We start from the raw sequence: 16,337 nt of genomic DNA on the forward strand, positions 1-16,337 counted from the left end.
TCGATTCCTACAAAATTGATCTTAAACCGTAAAATGAATGAGGATATTTGATAACATCAAAAAAAAAAAATTAGGAGTTTTTGCCAATAATGTGGCACCTCGTATAAAATAATACATAAATTCACTTTAAAAAAAACATAAAATCATTTTTTTAAAAATATATATAAAGAGAATTATAAATAATAAAATATATACCTTATTCAAGAAATTTAAGTTTGAATATGATATTGTTGAAGAGATAATCATCCGTTAATTAGTTAGTTAGGAGTCGATAGTATATAAGTGCATATCAGTTGTAATTTTATATACTATTTTCATTAATAAAAAATTGATATCAAATTTCTTCCTTTTTCACCTTTTCACATCAATTATTCACTATTGTCGGAATCCTCTATTGATTGCGGTTCGTTTGTCACTGTTTTGTTTTTTGTTCGCGATTTGTTGCAATGGCTAATTCGTCTAATCTTTCAATTGATTTCAATTACCCCTTGTACTTGCGTCCATCTGATACTCAGGTGTGTTACTCGTTTTTCATCAACTTTTTGGGATTGAAAACTATAATATCTGAAGTCGATCTATGCGAATTGCATTATTGGGAAAAAAACAAGTTACGTTTTCTGGATGGGACTTGCTCTAAAGAATTAGTAATAGAGGATTTGCATTCTCAATGGGAACGTTATAATGTCATAGTTTTGTCATGAATCTTGAATACAGTTAGCAAAGAACTTTCAGCAAGGATAGTTTTTGCTTCCAGTGTAATAGTTGTTTGGAAAGATCTTAATGAGTGTTTTAATAAAGTTGATGGATCTCGAGTCTATTTTCTGCATCATGAGACCATTTCTCGCCTTCAAGGAGCCGCTTCAATGTTTGTGTAGTTCACTACATTACGCTTGCTTTGGGATGATTATGATGCTCTTGTGCCTTTCTCTTCTTAAGGTTGTGAACAATCAAAGCAAAATGTTGAACATGTCTGTCATAACGATCATGGCGCGTATAGGAACGCAGGCAATTGTGCTGATAAGGGATCCAACCAAGATTTGAACGCAAGAAGAATATATGAAAGCGTCTGGTGTATGGATATGCATAGAAGCAAGGGTATTTTCTTCAGAGTATTTGCGAATAAGTATTCGCTATTAAGAGTCCGCCAGATGTAATAAATAAGTCAACATTGGTTATGAGAAAGTGAGACGATTCTTGAGATTTTTAATTTTAAGTATTTATTGGAAAAAAGGTCGTCAAAAAATAGAAGTCCGCCGAGGACTATGTTAAGTGGAATGTACGCCAAGGACTATCTTAGGTGGAATGTCCACCAGGGATTAACAAAGGAATATGATATTTGTTGGGTGTATCTAGCGTTAAGAAGTCTGCTAAGGACTATCTTATATAAAATTGAGAAGTCTGCATTACATGATCTAGCGAAGAGATAGCCTGCAGGGATTATTGGTAGATAGCAAGTGCATTAGGACTACCTGATTAAGGAAATATCTATTCGGACTATCTTGAAGAGGAAAAGTCTAATGGGACTATCTTACAAGTACAATTCCTCAAAAAAAACCTTAATATCTGATTATCCGCCAAGTCTTATATTTGAAAGTCACATACGAGGATATAGGTAAACGGTCTTTCCTGAGGAAGAGTATATGCATAAGCTAAGTTATAAGAAGGTAAATGTCAAGATAATACAGTATGTAGGTATTGAGTTCAATATGGAATGAAGGGATCAAAGGAAGAATCCACCGTGGTTGCGAGAAATCTGTAAGTCCACTAAAGGTAATCAACAATCGGTATATTTGCTTGCGTGGTTATCTCTTGATAAGTCAATCCAGGAAGGTAAAATGAAAGTCTGAGATGAAGCTAGACAAAGTCAAGTCCTAAAAAGGGGTGTCAGGATTCTGGCCAAGGGATTTTGTTGGCTGTGTCAAAAAAACAACAACTTGTTGCCTATTGCAATTCGGATTGGGCCACATGCCCCATGTCTAGAAGGTCTATCACTGGTTTCTAAATCAAAATCGAAGATTCTCTCATCTCCTGGAAGTCAAAGAAGTAGAATATAGTCTCACGTTCATCAACTGAAGGTGAGTATAGAAGCATGGCATTGACAATTGTGGACATAGGATGGTTGGATGGCTTGTTAAAAGAAATATGTCTTGATAAACTTGATCCAACATTATTACTTTCTGACAGTCAAGCAACACTCTGGGTTGTAGCAAATCCTATATTCTATGAGTGGACCAAAAATATAGAAATTGACTATCACTTTGTAAGGGAAAAAATATGAGATGGATTGGTTTGAACGTAGTATGTGTGCACTAATGAACAACTTGCAGATGTGATGACTAAGGCGCTTAGAGTCCAGTAACATGTGTTAGAGTATTAGTTAAAGAAAGTCAGTTAGCTGGAGTTAGTTGCTAACAGTTAGTCTGTTACGAAAGTTACGGCTTATCTCTATAAATACATGTACTATCTCTTCAAGTCAGATATCGAAAAATACAGTTTCATATCTTGAGTATATTTCAACATGGTATCAGCAGACCTTTTCTTCCTGGGTTGACGTCTTGTGGTTTGTTTGCTTCATGGATCCCATTTTGAGTCCATCTGTCGAACATTCTGCTACCCCTAGAATGGCTTCTCATCTCAATGAAGGGGTCGTTGATGGTCGTTTTTTTGCCACCAAGAAACTCAATATTCTTCTTGATGACTCTAACTATCTTTTGTGGCGGCAACATGTCCTTTTGGCTGTTAAAACCTATAAGCTTCAACAGTTTCTTGATGATCGACCTACTCCACCTCCTCGGCTGATTACAGGCGCTGATGGTGTTCTTCAAGAAAACATTGATTTTACAAAGTATGAACAGTAAGATAGTGCTCTTGCCTCCTGGCTTCTATCTTCGGTAAGTCCGACTGTTCTCCCTCATCTTATTGGGCTTGATACATCAGCTCAAATCTGGAATGCTATAGTGTCATTATATGGCAGTAAATCTACTTCTCGTCTGATGTTTTATCGCCGGGCACTTCATTCACAACGCATGTAATACCCCGAAAATTTTTATAGTAAAATATTATCCGTGATATAGTAAAATAAGGAAATAAAGTGACAAAAAGGGAATTTTTGAGTGATGTTAATATTGAGAAGTATATTATGATATATTAATTCAAGAAAGGACTAAATTGAAAATATGAGAAAAGTCTTATTGCACAAGAGTAAATACTCAAAATTTAAGGAGTTGAAGTATAAATATAAAAAAGTTGAAGGACTAATGGTGCAAATATTTTAAGGGTGGAATGATCTAGAAACCAAGAAAAATTGATGAATTAGGACCAAATTGAATAGGTAAAAAAATTATGAGGGACTAAATCGCAATTTTACCAAATTAAGTGATGACTCAAGGATGGAATTCTAAAAGATCATGAAGGGCAAAATGGTCAATTAGTAAGAGAGAGAATTCTAGAATGTAATGATTATGTTGATGATATTTTAAATTAATTAATTAGATAAATATTATTTTATTAATATTTTATGAGATGTTTATTATTATTATATTATTATTTATTTAGTATAAAAGGAAGGAAAGATGAAGAATTATCAACACATTTCCTTTCCCATGCAAACTAACATAAGATAAGAAGAATAAAAGAAGTTTGCTTTCTTTACAATTTAGTCCTTCCACCAAAAATTTATTATTTTCACCTAAAAATTGAAAGAATTTCCATAGCCATCACGAGAGAAAGATAGCAAGGAGATGATGGGGAGCAAGAATATCAAGTTGGATTCAAGAAATCGAAGCTGGAGGAGAGAGAAAATCAAGTTAAAGATTGAAGTCAATAAGAAAAGGTAAGTACATCAAGATTTCAATATGTTTTAAGTTTGTTATTATTGATAAAGCATGGAAATAATGTTATAGTAGAGTTTTCTTACATAAGGTCCTATGTTCTTGATATGTTTGTGAAGAAAAATAAGAGAATGTGATGAGAAATGGTGTAGAAAAGAAAATAAGGATGTTATAACATGGTAATTAATATCTTGTACTAAAACAGTTTTGGACAGCAGCAGTAGTCTAACTTTGAAAAATCATAAAAAATTGTAGAAATCTAATTATAGGATGAATAAAATATGAAATTAAATATTCTTAAGTCTAGTTTCTTATAGAAGAAATTATGTAAGCAATGGAATTCTAAATCATGAGATATGATGAGTTTTGTGAGACAAGGTCAGAATGATTTCGGGTTCCCTTGTTCTGAATTTGTAAAATCATAAAAAAATTGGATAAAAATAATTAGGGGCTTAAATTTATATGTTTAGAATCCTGAATAAGTCTATTTTCAATAGAAACAAATATGAACATCATTTGAATTCTGTACAAGGAGATAATTAATTTTTAGTGAAGAAGGGTCACAACTGTCAGACAGCAGAAAATGGGTAACTTTAAAGAATAAACTGTACTTATTGACTAAACCAAAAATTCTGAAAATTTTATGTAAGAATATATATGAATCTAGTTTCAGGGAAAATTATCGGATCTTAATTTGGAGTCCTATAGCTCCAGATATAAATAATTTAGTGACTATGACACAGATGGACAGCTTGAATATTCATAAAAGTAAATAATAAAGATTATAGATAATGTTACTTACAAGTGTGCTACATACATCAAGGATGTGGAATGGAGAGGAGGAGGAGGAAAACATATATGAATATTCATTAAGCATGGCTAATTTGCATATTTTAGGCTTAGGGACTAAATTGAATAAAAGTAAAACTTTATGGGTAATTTTGTAAAAATGTCATAAATGACCAAATTGCATGAAATGGATTATTTTATTATTTAAATTACAAAATTGAATGAAATTATTAATTTAGTTCAAGATCGGGAAAACATGTTTTAGGGATTAAATTGAAAAGTGTTGAAATTATGAAAATTTCGATATTTTATAGAATTCATGGACTGTTATCAATATATATGAGAATAATAGCTGGAAATAAGGATTAAATTGCAAGAATTTTATTTTCCGACCTAAGGACGAAATCATCATTAATTAAAGTTGAGGGCAAAATGGTAATTTTGCCTAGAGCATTAATTAAATGCATTAGAAGATGAAATGAATGAAAATGATGATCAAATTTATTTATAAAGATCCGGACGACTCAAATATGAGACTTGATCGTGGAAAAGAAAATATATCGGATTAATGAAATTATAAACACAAACAAGCAATGAGGTAAGTTTGTGTAACTTGAATTGTATTTTAAATACTTGAAATATGTAGTTATGTGATGAAAATATGATTTGAATGTTCAATTCATGATATTTGATGAAATATTGATAATACTCGATATAAATTGAAAATAAATCCCAGTTGAATGAAAGGAAAATTCAATAGATCTCTGAAAAGGAATTGACGGTAAAAAGGATCTAGCCCAGACGGGTGATCCTATTCTGATATAGCCCTCCCGAAGAATACGTGTAAAATGGATTTAGCCCGGACGGGTAATCCAAATTAGGGTCTGAATTTAGCCTGGACTGGTAATTCAGATCCAAGCTCAATAAAGTAATTGTCGTTGCAGGGAATTTAGCCTGGACTAGTAATCCCGACAATACTCTATGAGTTTATATTACGAGGATTTAGTGCGGACCGGTAATCCCACTGTAAGGATGAGGTTCATGAGTGTGCTCTCTGATATGAAATGTGTAAGACCATGGTTGAAAGATACCATGGCAGCCTGATATGAAATGTGTAAGACCATAGTTGAAAAGATACCATGGCAACCTGATATGAAATGTGTAAGACCATGGTTGAAAGATACCATGGCAACATGATATGAAATGAACAAGACCATGGTTGAAAGATACCATGGCAACATGACAGAAAATGAGTAAGACCATAGTTGAAAGACACTATGGCATCATGTCAAAGATAAATAAGACCGTGGATGGGAGACGCCTAACATCTGTTGAACAATTGATATTCGGGTAATATGTATCGATGACGAATGGTTATATGAAATAATTATGAAGATAGATAAACGAAATAAGTATAAGTACATGGAATATAATTTATGTTAAGTTTGATATAAGCTATTATCGGAATAAATATACATAAAATATATGAAAATGATGGAGCATGAAATATTGATATAATGAAATGAATGATATATGCTTATGAAGAAACGGTAAGAGCATGATATGTTTCATGACATGTACATATATGATTATCTTTGATACGTTGATACAAGGAAATTATGTAAGTTGAGACTATTATTAAACTCAAGTGCGATATGTCGAGAAAATAGATATATCAATGTTGAATTTATATGAGATATGTGCAAGTATACTAACAATGTTGCTGTTTGATGCTTATACAAGTGTCAAACTGTTGATTGAATGGTAATATATTTATTTATATGATGCATTGAATCGGCAAGTATTTAAAAAATTTTTTAGTGATCTGTAAATGGTAGTAATGCTCTGAAACCCTGTTCTGGCAGCGGATACGGGTTAGGGGTGTTACAACGCAAGGGTGAACTTTCTATGCGAGATTTTTAGTTGAACGTTAAGTTCTATTGTGATAATCTTGCCAACTGTGGAGAGGTTATCAGTGAACATGAGCATGTCACTGCGATTCTCAATGGGTTACCACCTGAATATGAGTCTGTGATCTCCATTATTGTTACTAGTCAACTCCCTTACAATGTTCAGAGTGTAACAACTATGTTAGTTGATGCTGAAGCGCGTCAGCAGGTTATAATGGCAGATGTTCCTAGTTCTGTTAATTTGGTGACACAACAGTCAGCTGACATAGTTAACAGTAGTTCAGCACCAGCCTATCGTCCCTCCAATACTCGAGGTCGCGGGCGTGGTCGTTCTTCTGGGCGTATTCAGTGCCAGCTGTGTGGTAAAACAGGACACCTAGTCGATCGGTGCTATCACAGATTTGATACTTCATATAAAAGTACTAGCTACAGACTACCACCGCAAGCCAATATGTGCATGTATGGACCTGGTTTGCCCTATTGGTCATCACTACCCTCTATGATTCCTCCACCGTCCAACTGGTCCTCTCCATCAGTTTCTCCATACAATTGGTCAAATCTGTTTGTCAGCAACTCTGTACAACGTGCTAGTACTCATTCGCCTCCTGCTGCACAACCGAATGCTTTTTTGGCAACAGCTGAAACCGTGGCTGACAATGCTTGGTATCCTGACTCTGAAGCAACGCATCACCTTACGCACTCGGTTAGCTTCTTGGTGATAGCACCTCTCGCAATGGGCCAGGTACAGTATATGTGGGTAATGGTAATGCCCTCCCTATTCTTTGTTCTGGTCAATCCTCTTTACTTACTAGAATAAGACCACTGTACATGAAGTCTCTTTTATTTGCACCTGGTATTACCGAAAACTTACTCTCTGTATCTAAGTTTACAAGAGATAATCAAGTCATGTTTGAGTTTCTTCCTCACAGTGCAATGTACGGGATTTGAGAACTAAGGAAGTGCTTCTTCAAGGCTCAGTTCATCAAGGGTTTACAAACTGCATTTACAAGATGATGTTAAGGATAGTCAGGTTGTTGGTACAGCTTGCTGTTGTACAGCTAGTGCATCTATCCCTTTAAGTGTGTGGCACTCTAGATTAGGACATCCTTGTAAAAACACTTTGCTCAAAGCTTTGTCACATTGTAATGAGTCATTTGATACTAATAAAGAATCGTTTGCTTGTGTGGCATGTCATCTTGGAAAGGAGCACAAGCTGCCATTTTTCACTTCAGAAACTAAGTATACTGCACATTTGCAACTGGTGGTTGCTGATGTTTGGGGACCTACTCCGGTTACTTCCAATGGGTTTTGATTTTATGTAGCCTTCACTGATGCCTACACTCACTACACATGGGTGTACTTTTTACGGAAGAAATCAGAAGTTCTTACGGTGTTTCCAAATTTTCATCGCCAAGCTGAGCGATCACTTGGCCTCCAATTACGAGCTCTGCAAATAGATGGTGGGGGTGAGTTTTAAGTTCTCAGACAATATCTAACTCAATATGAAATCCAGCAGAGATTCACCTATCCTTATACATCTGCTCAGAATGGCTTGGTTGAACGCAATAATCGTCAAATTATTGAAACTGGGCTTTCCATGCTTGCTCATGCCTCCATGCCTGTGACTTTCTGGAATGATACCTTCAGCTGTGCTGTCTATCTCATTAATAGATTGCCTTCATCTCCTTTGGGTTTTGTCTCTCCTTATGAGAAGCTTTTCAACACTAAACCATCTTACTCCTTCCTTCGAACATTTGGTTGTCTTTGCTTCCCATACCTTCGACCGTACACCACAAATAAGCTTCTATTTTGATCTAGTCCATGCACCTTTCTAGGATACTCGCCTATTTACAAAGGGTATCGCTGTCTAGCTAGTAATGGTTGTATATACGCATCCCACCATGTTACCTTTCATGAAACCGAATTTCCTTTTAAGACTCTTAATGACAAGCCTGCATCACCTGCATCACAACCTCATACTAGTTCCAAATTAAATGTCTTGGTCTCTCCACAAAACCAATAGCGACCGTGCAGTATTTTTTTACCCATCAGGTCTTTGTCTGTTTCTCATCCTCTGCCTGACACAAGTTTTTCCACTTCATCTATTCCAGTCACTTCACCTGCTTCTTCTAACAGTCCAATGTCTCAGTCCTCTCCTACTACCTCTCTTGTTCCTCCTTCTTCCTCATTCCCTCTCCCACAAAACACACATGCGATGGTTACTCGAAGTAAGGCAGGTGTCTTTAAACCTAAAGTTTATCTAAGCACCACTTCTTGTTCACCACCTGACAACCCTACAGATATTCATGCTGCTATGGTTCATCAGTGCTGGAAAGATGTCGTTCAGGCTGAATTACAAGCTCTTGTGCGTAACAATACATGGACTCTTTGTCCCCTTCCTGACCATCATAGAACAGTTGGTTGTAAATGGCTATTTAAAGTAAAAAAGAAAGCTGATGGAACCATTGATCGTTACAAAGCTAGATTAGTTGCGAAGGGGTTCTCTTAACATGCAAGGACAGACTTTCGAGATACATTCAGTCCAGTGGTACGAGCAGTTACCATTCGAACCATACTTGCTGTTGCTGTATGAAGGGTTGGAGGCTGCGTCAAATCGATGTCAATAATGCCTTCTTGAATGGGGAGCTAACTGAGGATATTTTTATGGACCAGCCACCTGGGTTTGAGGTGCCAGGAGTTAATGGTCAGAAGCTGGTTTGCAAGCTAAACAAAGCCCTTTATGGTCTGCGGCAAGCTCCTCGTGCATGGTTCCATACACTCAAGCAATTTTTAATTGACAAGCTTGGGTTTATTGCATCCAAGATCGATCCATCGTTGTTTCTTCGAACCTCTTCCACTGGTCAAGTCTACCTTATGGCTTATGTGGATGATATCGTTCTCACTGGTAATTCAAATTTCAAAATAGATAGTGTAGTGCAGCAGCTTCACGATTGGTTTGCTCTTAAAGACATGGGTAGGCTCAACTTCTTCCTTGGTATTGAAGTCAAATATACACCCCAAGGGCTCCTTCTCAGTTAGTGCAAGTATATTCAGGAGTTGTTACATAAAACAGGCATGACTGATGCTGCTGCTACACCTACACCCATGGTAGGCAACCCTAAGTTGGCAGCCTCAAAAGATAGTCAACCTTTTGCAAATGGTCATTTGTATCGGAATACTGTAGGAATGCTTCAATACTTGTGTATTACCAGGCCTGATTTATCTTTCTGTGTTAACAAGCTCAGTCAATATATGAACTCCCCTAGTGATACTCATTGGAGAGGAGTCAAACGAGTCTTGCGTTACTTAAGTGGGACTATGGAGCATGGACTGTTTCTGTTAGACGGATCATTTCAGCTTGTGTGTTATTCTGATACATATTGGGCATCATCGGTGGAAGACAGACGTTCCACAACAGGCTATGTCATTTACTTAGGTGCAAATCCTATAGCTTGGTGCTCCAAGAAACAAGTTGTGGTAAGCAGGTCATCTTCAGAAGCGGAATATCGTAGTTTAGCAAATTGCATGTTAGAGTTGCTATGGGTAAAACAGTTGCTGGAAGAACTTGGCCTGGTCTTGTAACAAACGTCTATGATCTGGTGTGATAACACCTCCACTGTTTTAATGTCAGCCAATCCAACCCATCATGCACGTGTCAAACATGTTGAAATTGACCACCATTTTGTTCGTGAGAAAGTTCAGGATGGTACTCTCCAGCTTAACTTCGTTCCATCAGCTAATCAGATTGCAGACGTGCTTACAAAGCCTATCACTCCCAAGCTGTTTGCGGATTTTCGACGTGCACTTAAAGTTACAACTGAAAAAGATCAAGAGCTTACAAGACCAGGAGAATGTTAGAGTATTACTTAAAGAAAGTCAGTTAGCTGGAGTTAGTTGTTAACAGTTAGTCTGTTAAGAAAGTTACGGCTTATCTCTCTAAATACATGTACTATCTCTTCAAGTCAAATATCGAAAAATACAGTTTCATATCTTGAGTATATTTCAACAACATGAACATTTGATATCTAAGTTGGGGGAAGTGATAAAGAGATAATCATTAGTTAGTTGTTGAAGAGATAATCATCAATTAGTTAGTTAATTGGTTGGTTAGGAGCTGATAATTAGTATATCAATGCATATCAGTTGTAATTTTATATACAATTTCTATTAACAAAGAATTGATATAAAATTTCTTCTTCTTTCACCTTTTCACATCAATTCATCACTTACTGTTGAAATTCTCAATAAATATTTATATTAATATATCACATATATAAAATGTATGAAAATAAAAAAATACATAAAATGAATTATTAATGTATCACAATTTATATAACTTTTAACATAAAATAAAACAAAAGAAGATAGCAATTTTTCTCTAAATTAAATTATTATAAGAAATTATGCAAAATAGGTTGAAGAATAATATTACGATGTTGATGCAAAAATTAAATTGAATCATCTATAAGTTTCTAATTGGGTTGGTGTCACAAGTCAGCCGAACAAGTTATACTATTATGAAAGTGTTTTTATCTTTTTACATTTTTAAATAAATAAAATTTAAACATAATAAGGTTTGAACTCATTAAAGCAATTAACTTTAATAAATATATTTTTTCACACGTATTACATAATCTAGTAATAAACAAGAGATGAACACGCCATACATATATGACGGTGTCTACAAAATTATATACTCTTTAAACATGAATGATGAAAAGTAAAGACAACTAAATTACAAATAATTGATTTAACGTCAAACGTACGTTAATATCATAGAATTTGTTTTATAAGAAGGAAAAATATTGGCTTACACGTGTTAAGCCAAGAAAAATTATTAAAATGAATGAGATGAACATGACATACATATATGAAGGTATCTATAAAATATATATATACTCTTTAAACATAAATTATGAAAAGTATAGGAACACTAAATTCCAAATAATTGATTTAACGTCAAATATACACGTGCCAAGTTAAGAAAAATTATTAAAACGAATATATACTCTTCAAATATAAATTATAAAAATATAGAAAAATTAAATTCCAAATAATTGATTTAACATCAAAGATACGTTAATATCATAGAAGTTGTTTTATAAGAAAGGCAAAAGATATACACGTGTCAAGCCAAGGAAAATTATTAAAATGAATGAGAAATTTTTGTTTCCTTTTGTCATCAATAAAGGGACAACATTTAATAGCTAGTGTGAACGGATGTTATTCACTCTAACAAAAATGAAAGAAGTTATAAATTAATATATAATAAAATTGTATTTTGATTTTATAAAAATAAAATAATTTATATTTAATCTTTCTAAAAATTATGAAATAATAAATTTATATTTTGATTTATGAAAAATTATAATTAAATTTCAATCTCAATTTAAAAAATTAGATTCGCTCTGATCTTATTGTTATACCATTAAAGAAAATTAATGGCTTAATATTACAATTTTTAAAATTCAGTGATTAAAATATAATTTAAATCATATATAAATTATTAAATTATAATTTATCCATTAATTATTTATAAATATGAATAAACTTTAACCATATTTAAATTCCATATTGTATAGAGTTAAACAATTAATATTGTACTAGTACCATGCATTCATGAATCGAACTTGACACATAACCGCTTCTGCTATCAATGCATTAAGTTGGTGAAATTTTTTTTATAGAATTTATTTTTGTTCCCACGTAAATAATGTCATGCAAATGATATATTAATTAGTGAATATTTATTGCATTCTACCAACCTTCTGATCAACCCATCTGTGAAAAGTACCAAGGGAATGTGTGAAAAGTGCGAGGTAACTCTTGAAAATTGATAAATTAGTTTTTTTAATATTACATGAGCGTTGGGGACTTGCTTTGCAAATAAAAATTATGGTTAAAATAATGTTTGCAACTGTCATAATAATTTTAACCACGAAATCAGAAACGCGTACAAAAGTAAAAATGAGCACTAAATTTGTTTGTGCAGTTCAACCTTAGTCTATATCTGTAGGATCTTATCCAAAGCAATGACACCTATCTTTTTCAAAATACAACTAATGATTTAACATCAATTTAATTATTTTATCATTGTACAAAGGCTAGATCACTCTCTTACTAAATTTCCCCCTCGAAAACTTAGTTTTACAACTCAAGAGATTCTCTTGATTGCTTACAAAAATAATGTAGACATAAAACGTTCCTAACTTGAATAAATTTGTGCTCTTTCCATCTCTCAATATTTCTTGGTTCACTTAACCTAGACAAAACTTAAGTTTATATACCACTTAAGCTTTGCTTACATAAGAGTCATAGTTTAATCTCTTTTCTATAAAATAAAGCTACAAATCAACATAGGATAATAATTTCATAAGTATCTTGATGTAATCCAACATCTTAAAATATAGAAAGTGAGTTTACTTGATCCGCAAAAATCAATCTTCAAGTCTTCAATTTCAACTAAATTGTCCTTCATGTTTTCGGCTCTAACTTGTCAAATTATTTTCAAAACAGGTAGTTCAACTCCGTAAATAGACAAATAATTTAATGAAACAATGCCTCAAGTTGTGCCTACTGTTTCAACCACAAAAATTTTCCTTATCTTCAAATATGTCACCAATTTCATATAATTAACCCAAAGTAACATTAATCAAAATAATAAACATAATTAACATATACAAATTAACTCGATAATTCAAATACTATCATGCTAAAAAAATTCTAAACTTAATATAGAACAAATTTTTTATATATAATATATTAGATATATGAATTTAATGTTAATTTATTAAAAAATCTAGGCGAAAAGAACTCTTGAAGTATGACAAATAGATATTTAAATCATTCCAATAATCAAAGACAGAAATTCCATGGTTCACTAAAATTGTGAAAGATTATTTTCATTAAGAAGACGACTTTTTTTTTATGCAAAAATATAATTATAATATAGTAGTTAAAGAAATAGAAATAAATCTTATCTATTAAATAAAATTAATATATTTTTAACAAAAATAAGCAAAGTTAAATTAATTATAGATAAACTACATATTTAGTTGAAATATATGAATATATAATATTAAAATTATGATATACAAATAATCATATATTATCCATCATTGAAAACTCATCATGAGGGTCATATCAAACCACATGAAGATCATATCAGGGGTATCTATCCACTTCACTTTCAAATTCACAGCAACCACTAACTTTAAAATCAAAATCTGCAATTTCTTAATAAATAAAAAAACCAAATATTCATGGATATCCAAAGTGTCACCCCTTATGAAAATCAAATATTCATGGATATATATCGTAAACAAGTCCCAGTTTTGTTAAGATAAAAAAAGGGGAAGAAGAAACGAAGGAAAACAAAGAAAATAAAAGAGTAAGGAAAGTTCGAACAAGTACAGTGACTAATTATGCAATTTGACCTAAAAATTTCATCTAAAATGATTATACAACATACCATATCAACTTACTGTTACACCTTTAACGTCAATTACTGGCTTAGTGATAAAAATGTGACAAATTGATAATGTTACACCATATTGTAACTTTTAAAAGTTCAATAATATGGCGTCTCGTATAAAAATAATACATAAATATATTTGAATCCAATTTCGACCCCAACATAATTAATCTCAAACAATAAAGAAATAAAAACATATATGATTCATCCATAACGTGACACCTTGTATCAAAATAATACATAAATTCACTTTTAAAAAACACAAATCTAATCTCAAAAAATATATAAAGAGAATTATAAATACTATAATATATCTCTTATTGGAGAAATTAAATTTACGATTGAATATGATATTTATATTAATGTATCACATACTTCAATCCCGGCGGGTTTAGATTTACACCCCCTACGCTCAAGGTAGAGCATTAGTTTAGTTATCCAATAATTATCAAGTTAGTTTACGTATAGAAACATATTTTACACTTGGTATCTAACCAATGTGAGACTAAACTTTCTATTTTCCTCAACATAATTCACAAGTGGCTTACTTTAAGCATTAATTTCTCATTCATCACTCAACCATTTTAAGCATAAGATATATCGTTGTAAAGGTCTCATGGAGTAGAATATAAAACCATAATTTATGATTCAAATCTCCACCTTTACTCATCGATAATATACTTCAAAACTTTCAAAAAAAAATCTATTATATAAATTTATAATTTTATATGAATTTTAATAAAAATAGCACGAACACAAAACAAAATCTTTTATATGAATTTATAGTATTTCAAAAAATAAAATAAATCGATATGCCAAAATATAAATTTATTAATAATTTAATGATTTTAGGTATAAATTATCTAAAATTTTAACTATGATGAATTGAAAAAACACCAAGTGTGAACAGATGTCATTCACTCTAACAAAAAAGGTAAATTGTTTTGTTTGAACTCAAGATTTGATGTATTTTATATGGAAAAAACCAACCATTTAAAGTAACCAAACAACAACAATAATTACGAGAGAAGGCCAATTAAATAATACTGTCATTTTGAACTTTGGGGTCCCAAGCAATGGAAACAACCATTTTGGAGTTGGATAATCGAATGTAACGTTTTCTCCGTGATATTACATTTTATAATAAGATTACGGTGTTTAAAATTTAATGTTTCGGTCATTTCATAACCTCACGTTATATAATAATGTTAAGATTTTATAATATAAGATGTAATCTCATTATAATATATTCCTTAAATTATTTTAGATTATGGCGTAATCTTAAATTTTGAATCAATTTATCATTTGTTTTATTATTTTAGTCAATTTAAGCTTTTTTCTTAAATAAAATTTAAGACTAATTAAAAACAATATATATTTGTTCTTAATAGTGAATTAGTAGATATCATGCATTACAATTATTATATTTTACAAATTTATTTCAACATCGTATATTTATTTATGAATATATAATTATAATAAAAAGTAAGAATTATAATAAAAAAATATCATAATTTTATAGATAATGAGATTAAAAAGATCAAAAGAAACTAAAATTGTTAAAAGAACAAATTTCATAACAAAATTAATTGAGTAAAATTTATTTTAGGTAATTTTATAATCCGTCAACTAAACACTTGAATATTAAATTACAACCAAATGAACCAAACGAGATAATCTCATATTATATATATAATATCTAAAATTCGGAAAACCAAGCCAAGGTAACTAAACAACAAAGAAGGGATAACAACAATAGTTGTGAGAAAAAAAATCCCAAGGTTTCATTTGTTTGAGATACTTAAATTGAGACTTTTAATAACTGTAAAATATTTTTAAAATAGTATTAAATTTGCTCTTACTATTTTGAATATTAATCCATTTTAACTCTTAAGTATTAACTAATTAATTACATTTACTGATATTTTGGCACTTATATTTTAATTGTGAGAATTTCCTAATTTTTTTATTTTTATTCTCACAAGACTATTGAAAAGAAATTTACAATATTGATAAATTCTATACTTCAATATTTCATTACTTAATAAAATATAACAAATACTTTAAAAACAAGAACAAAAAAAATTAAATATGATTTTACATTTAATAAAAATAAAAAAGCCAATCTAAATTTCAAAATTATAAAAAGCAAAATTTGGTGTAATTAAAAGATTAAAATATTAAATAATAAAAATAATAAAATTTTATATATTAAAATTTTATTTTATAATTTTAATTATTAATAAATATGATTAAAAAGACAAACAATGCATGGCTGTATTCTTAGTTATATATAAAAGTTAAAAACATTTAATAACTTATAATTAAAACATT

Source organism: Gossypium arboreum, chromosome 1 (genome assembly GCF_025698485.1).
Source record: "Gossypium arboreum isolate Shixiya-1 chromosome 1, ASM2569848v2, whole genome shotgun sequence".
Taxonomy (NCBI): domain Eukaryota; kingdom Viridiplantae; phylum Streptophyta; class Magnoliopsida; order Malvales; family Malvaceae; genus Gossypium; species Gossypium arboreum.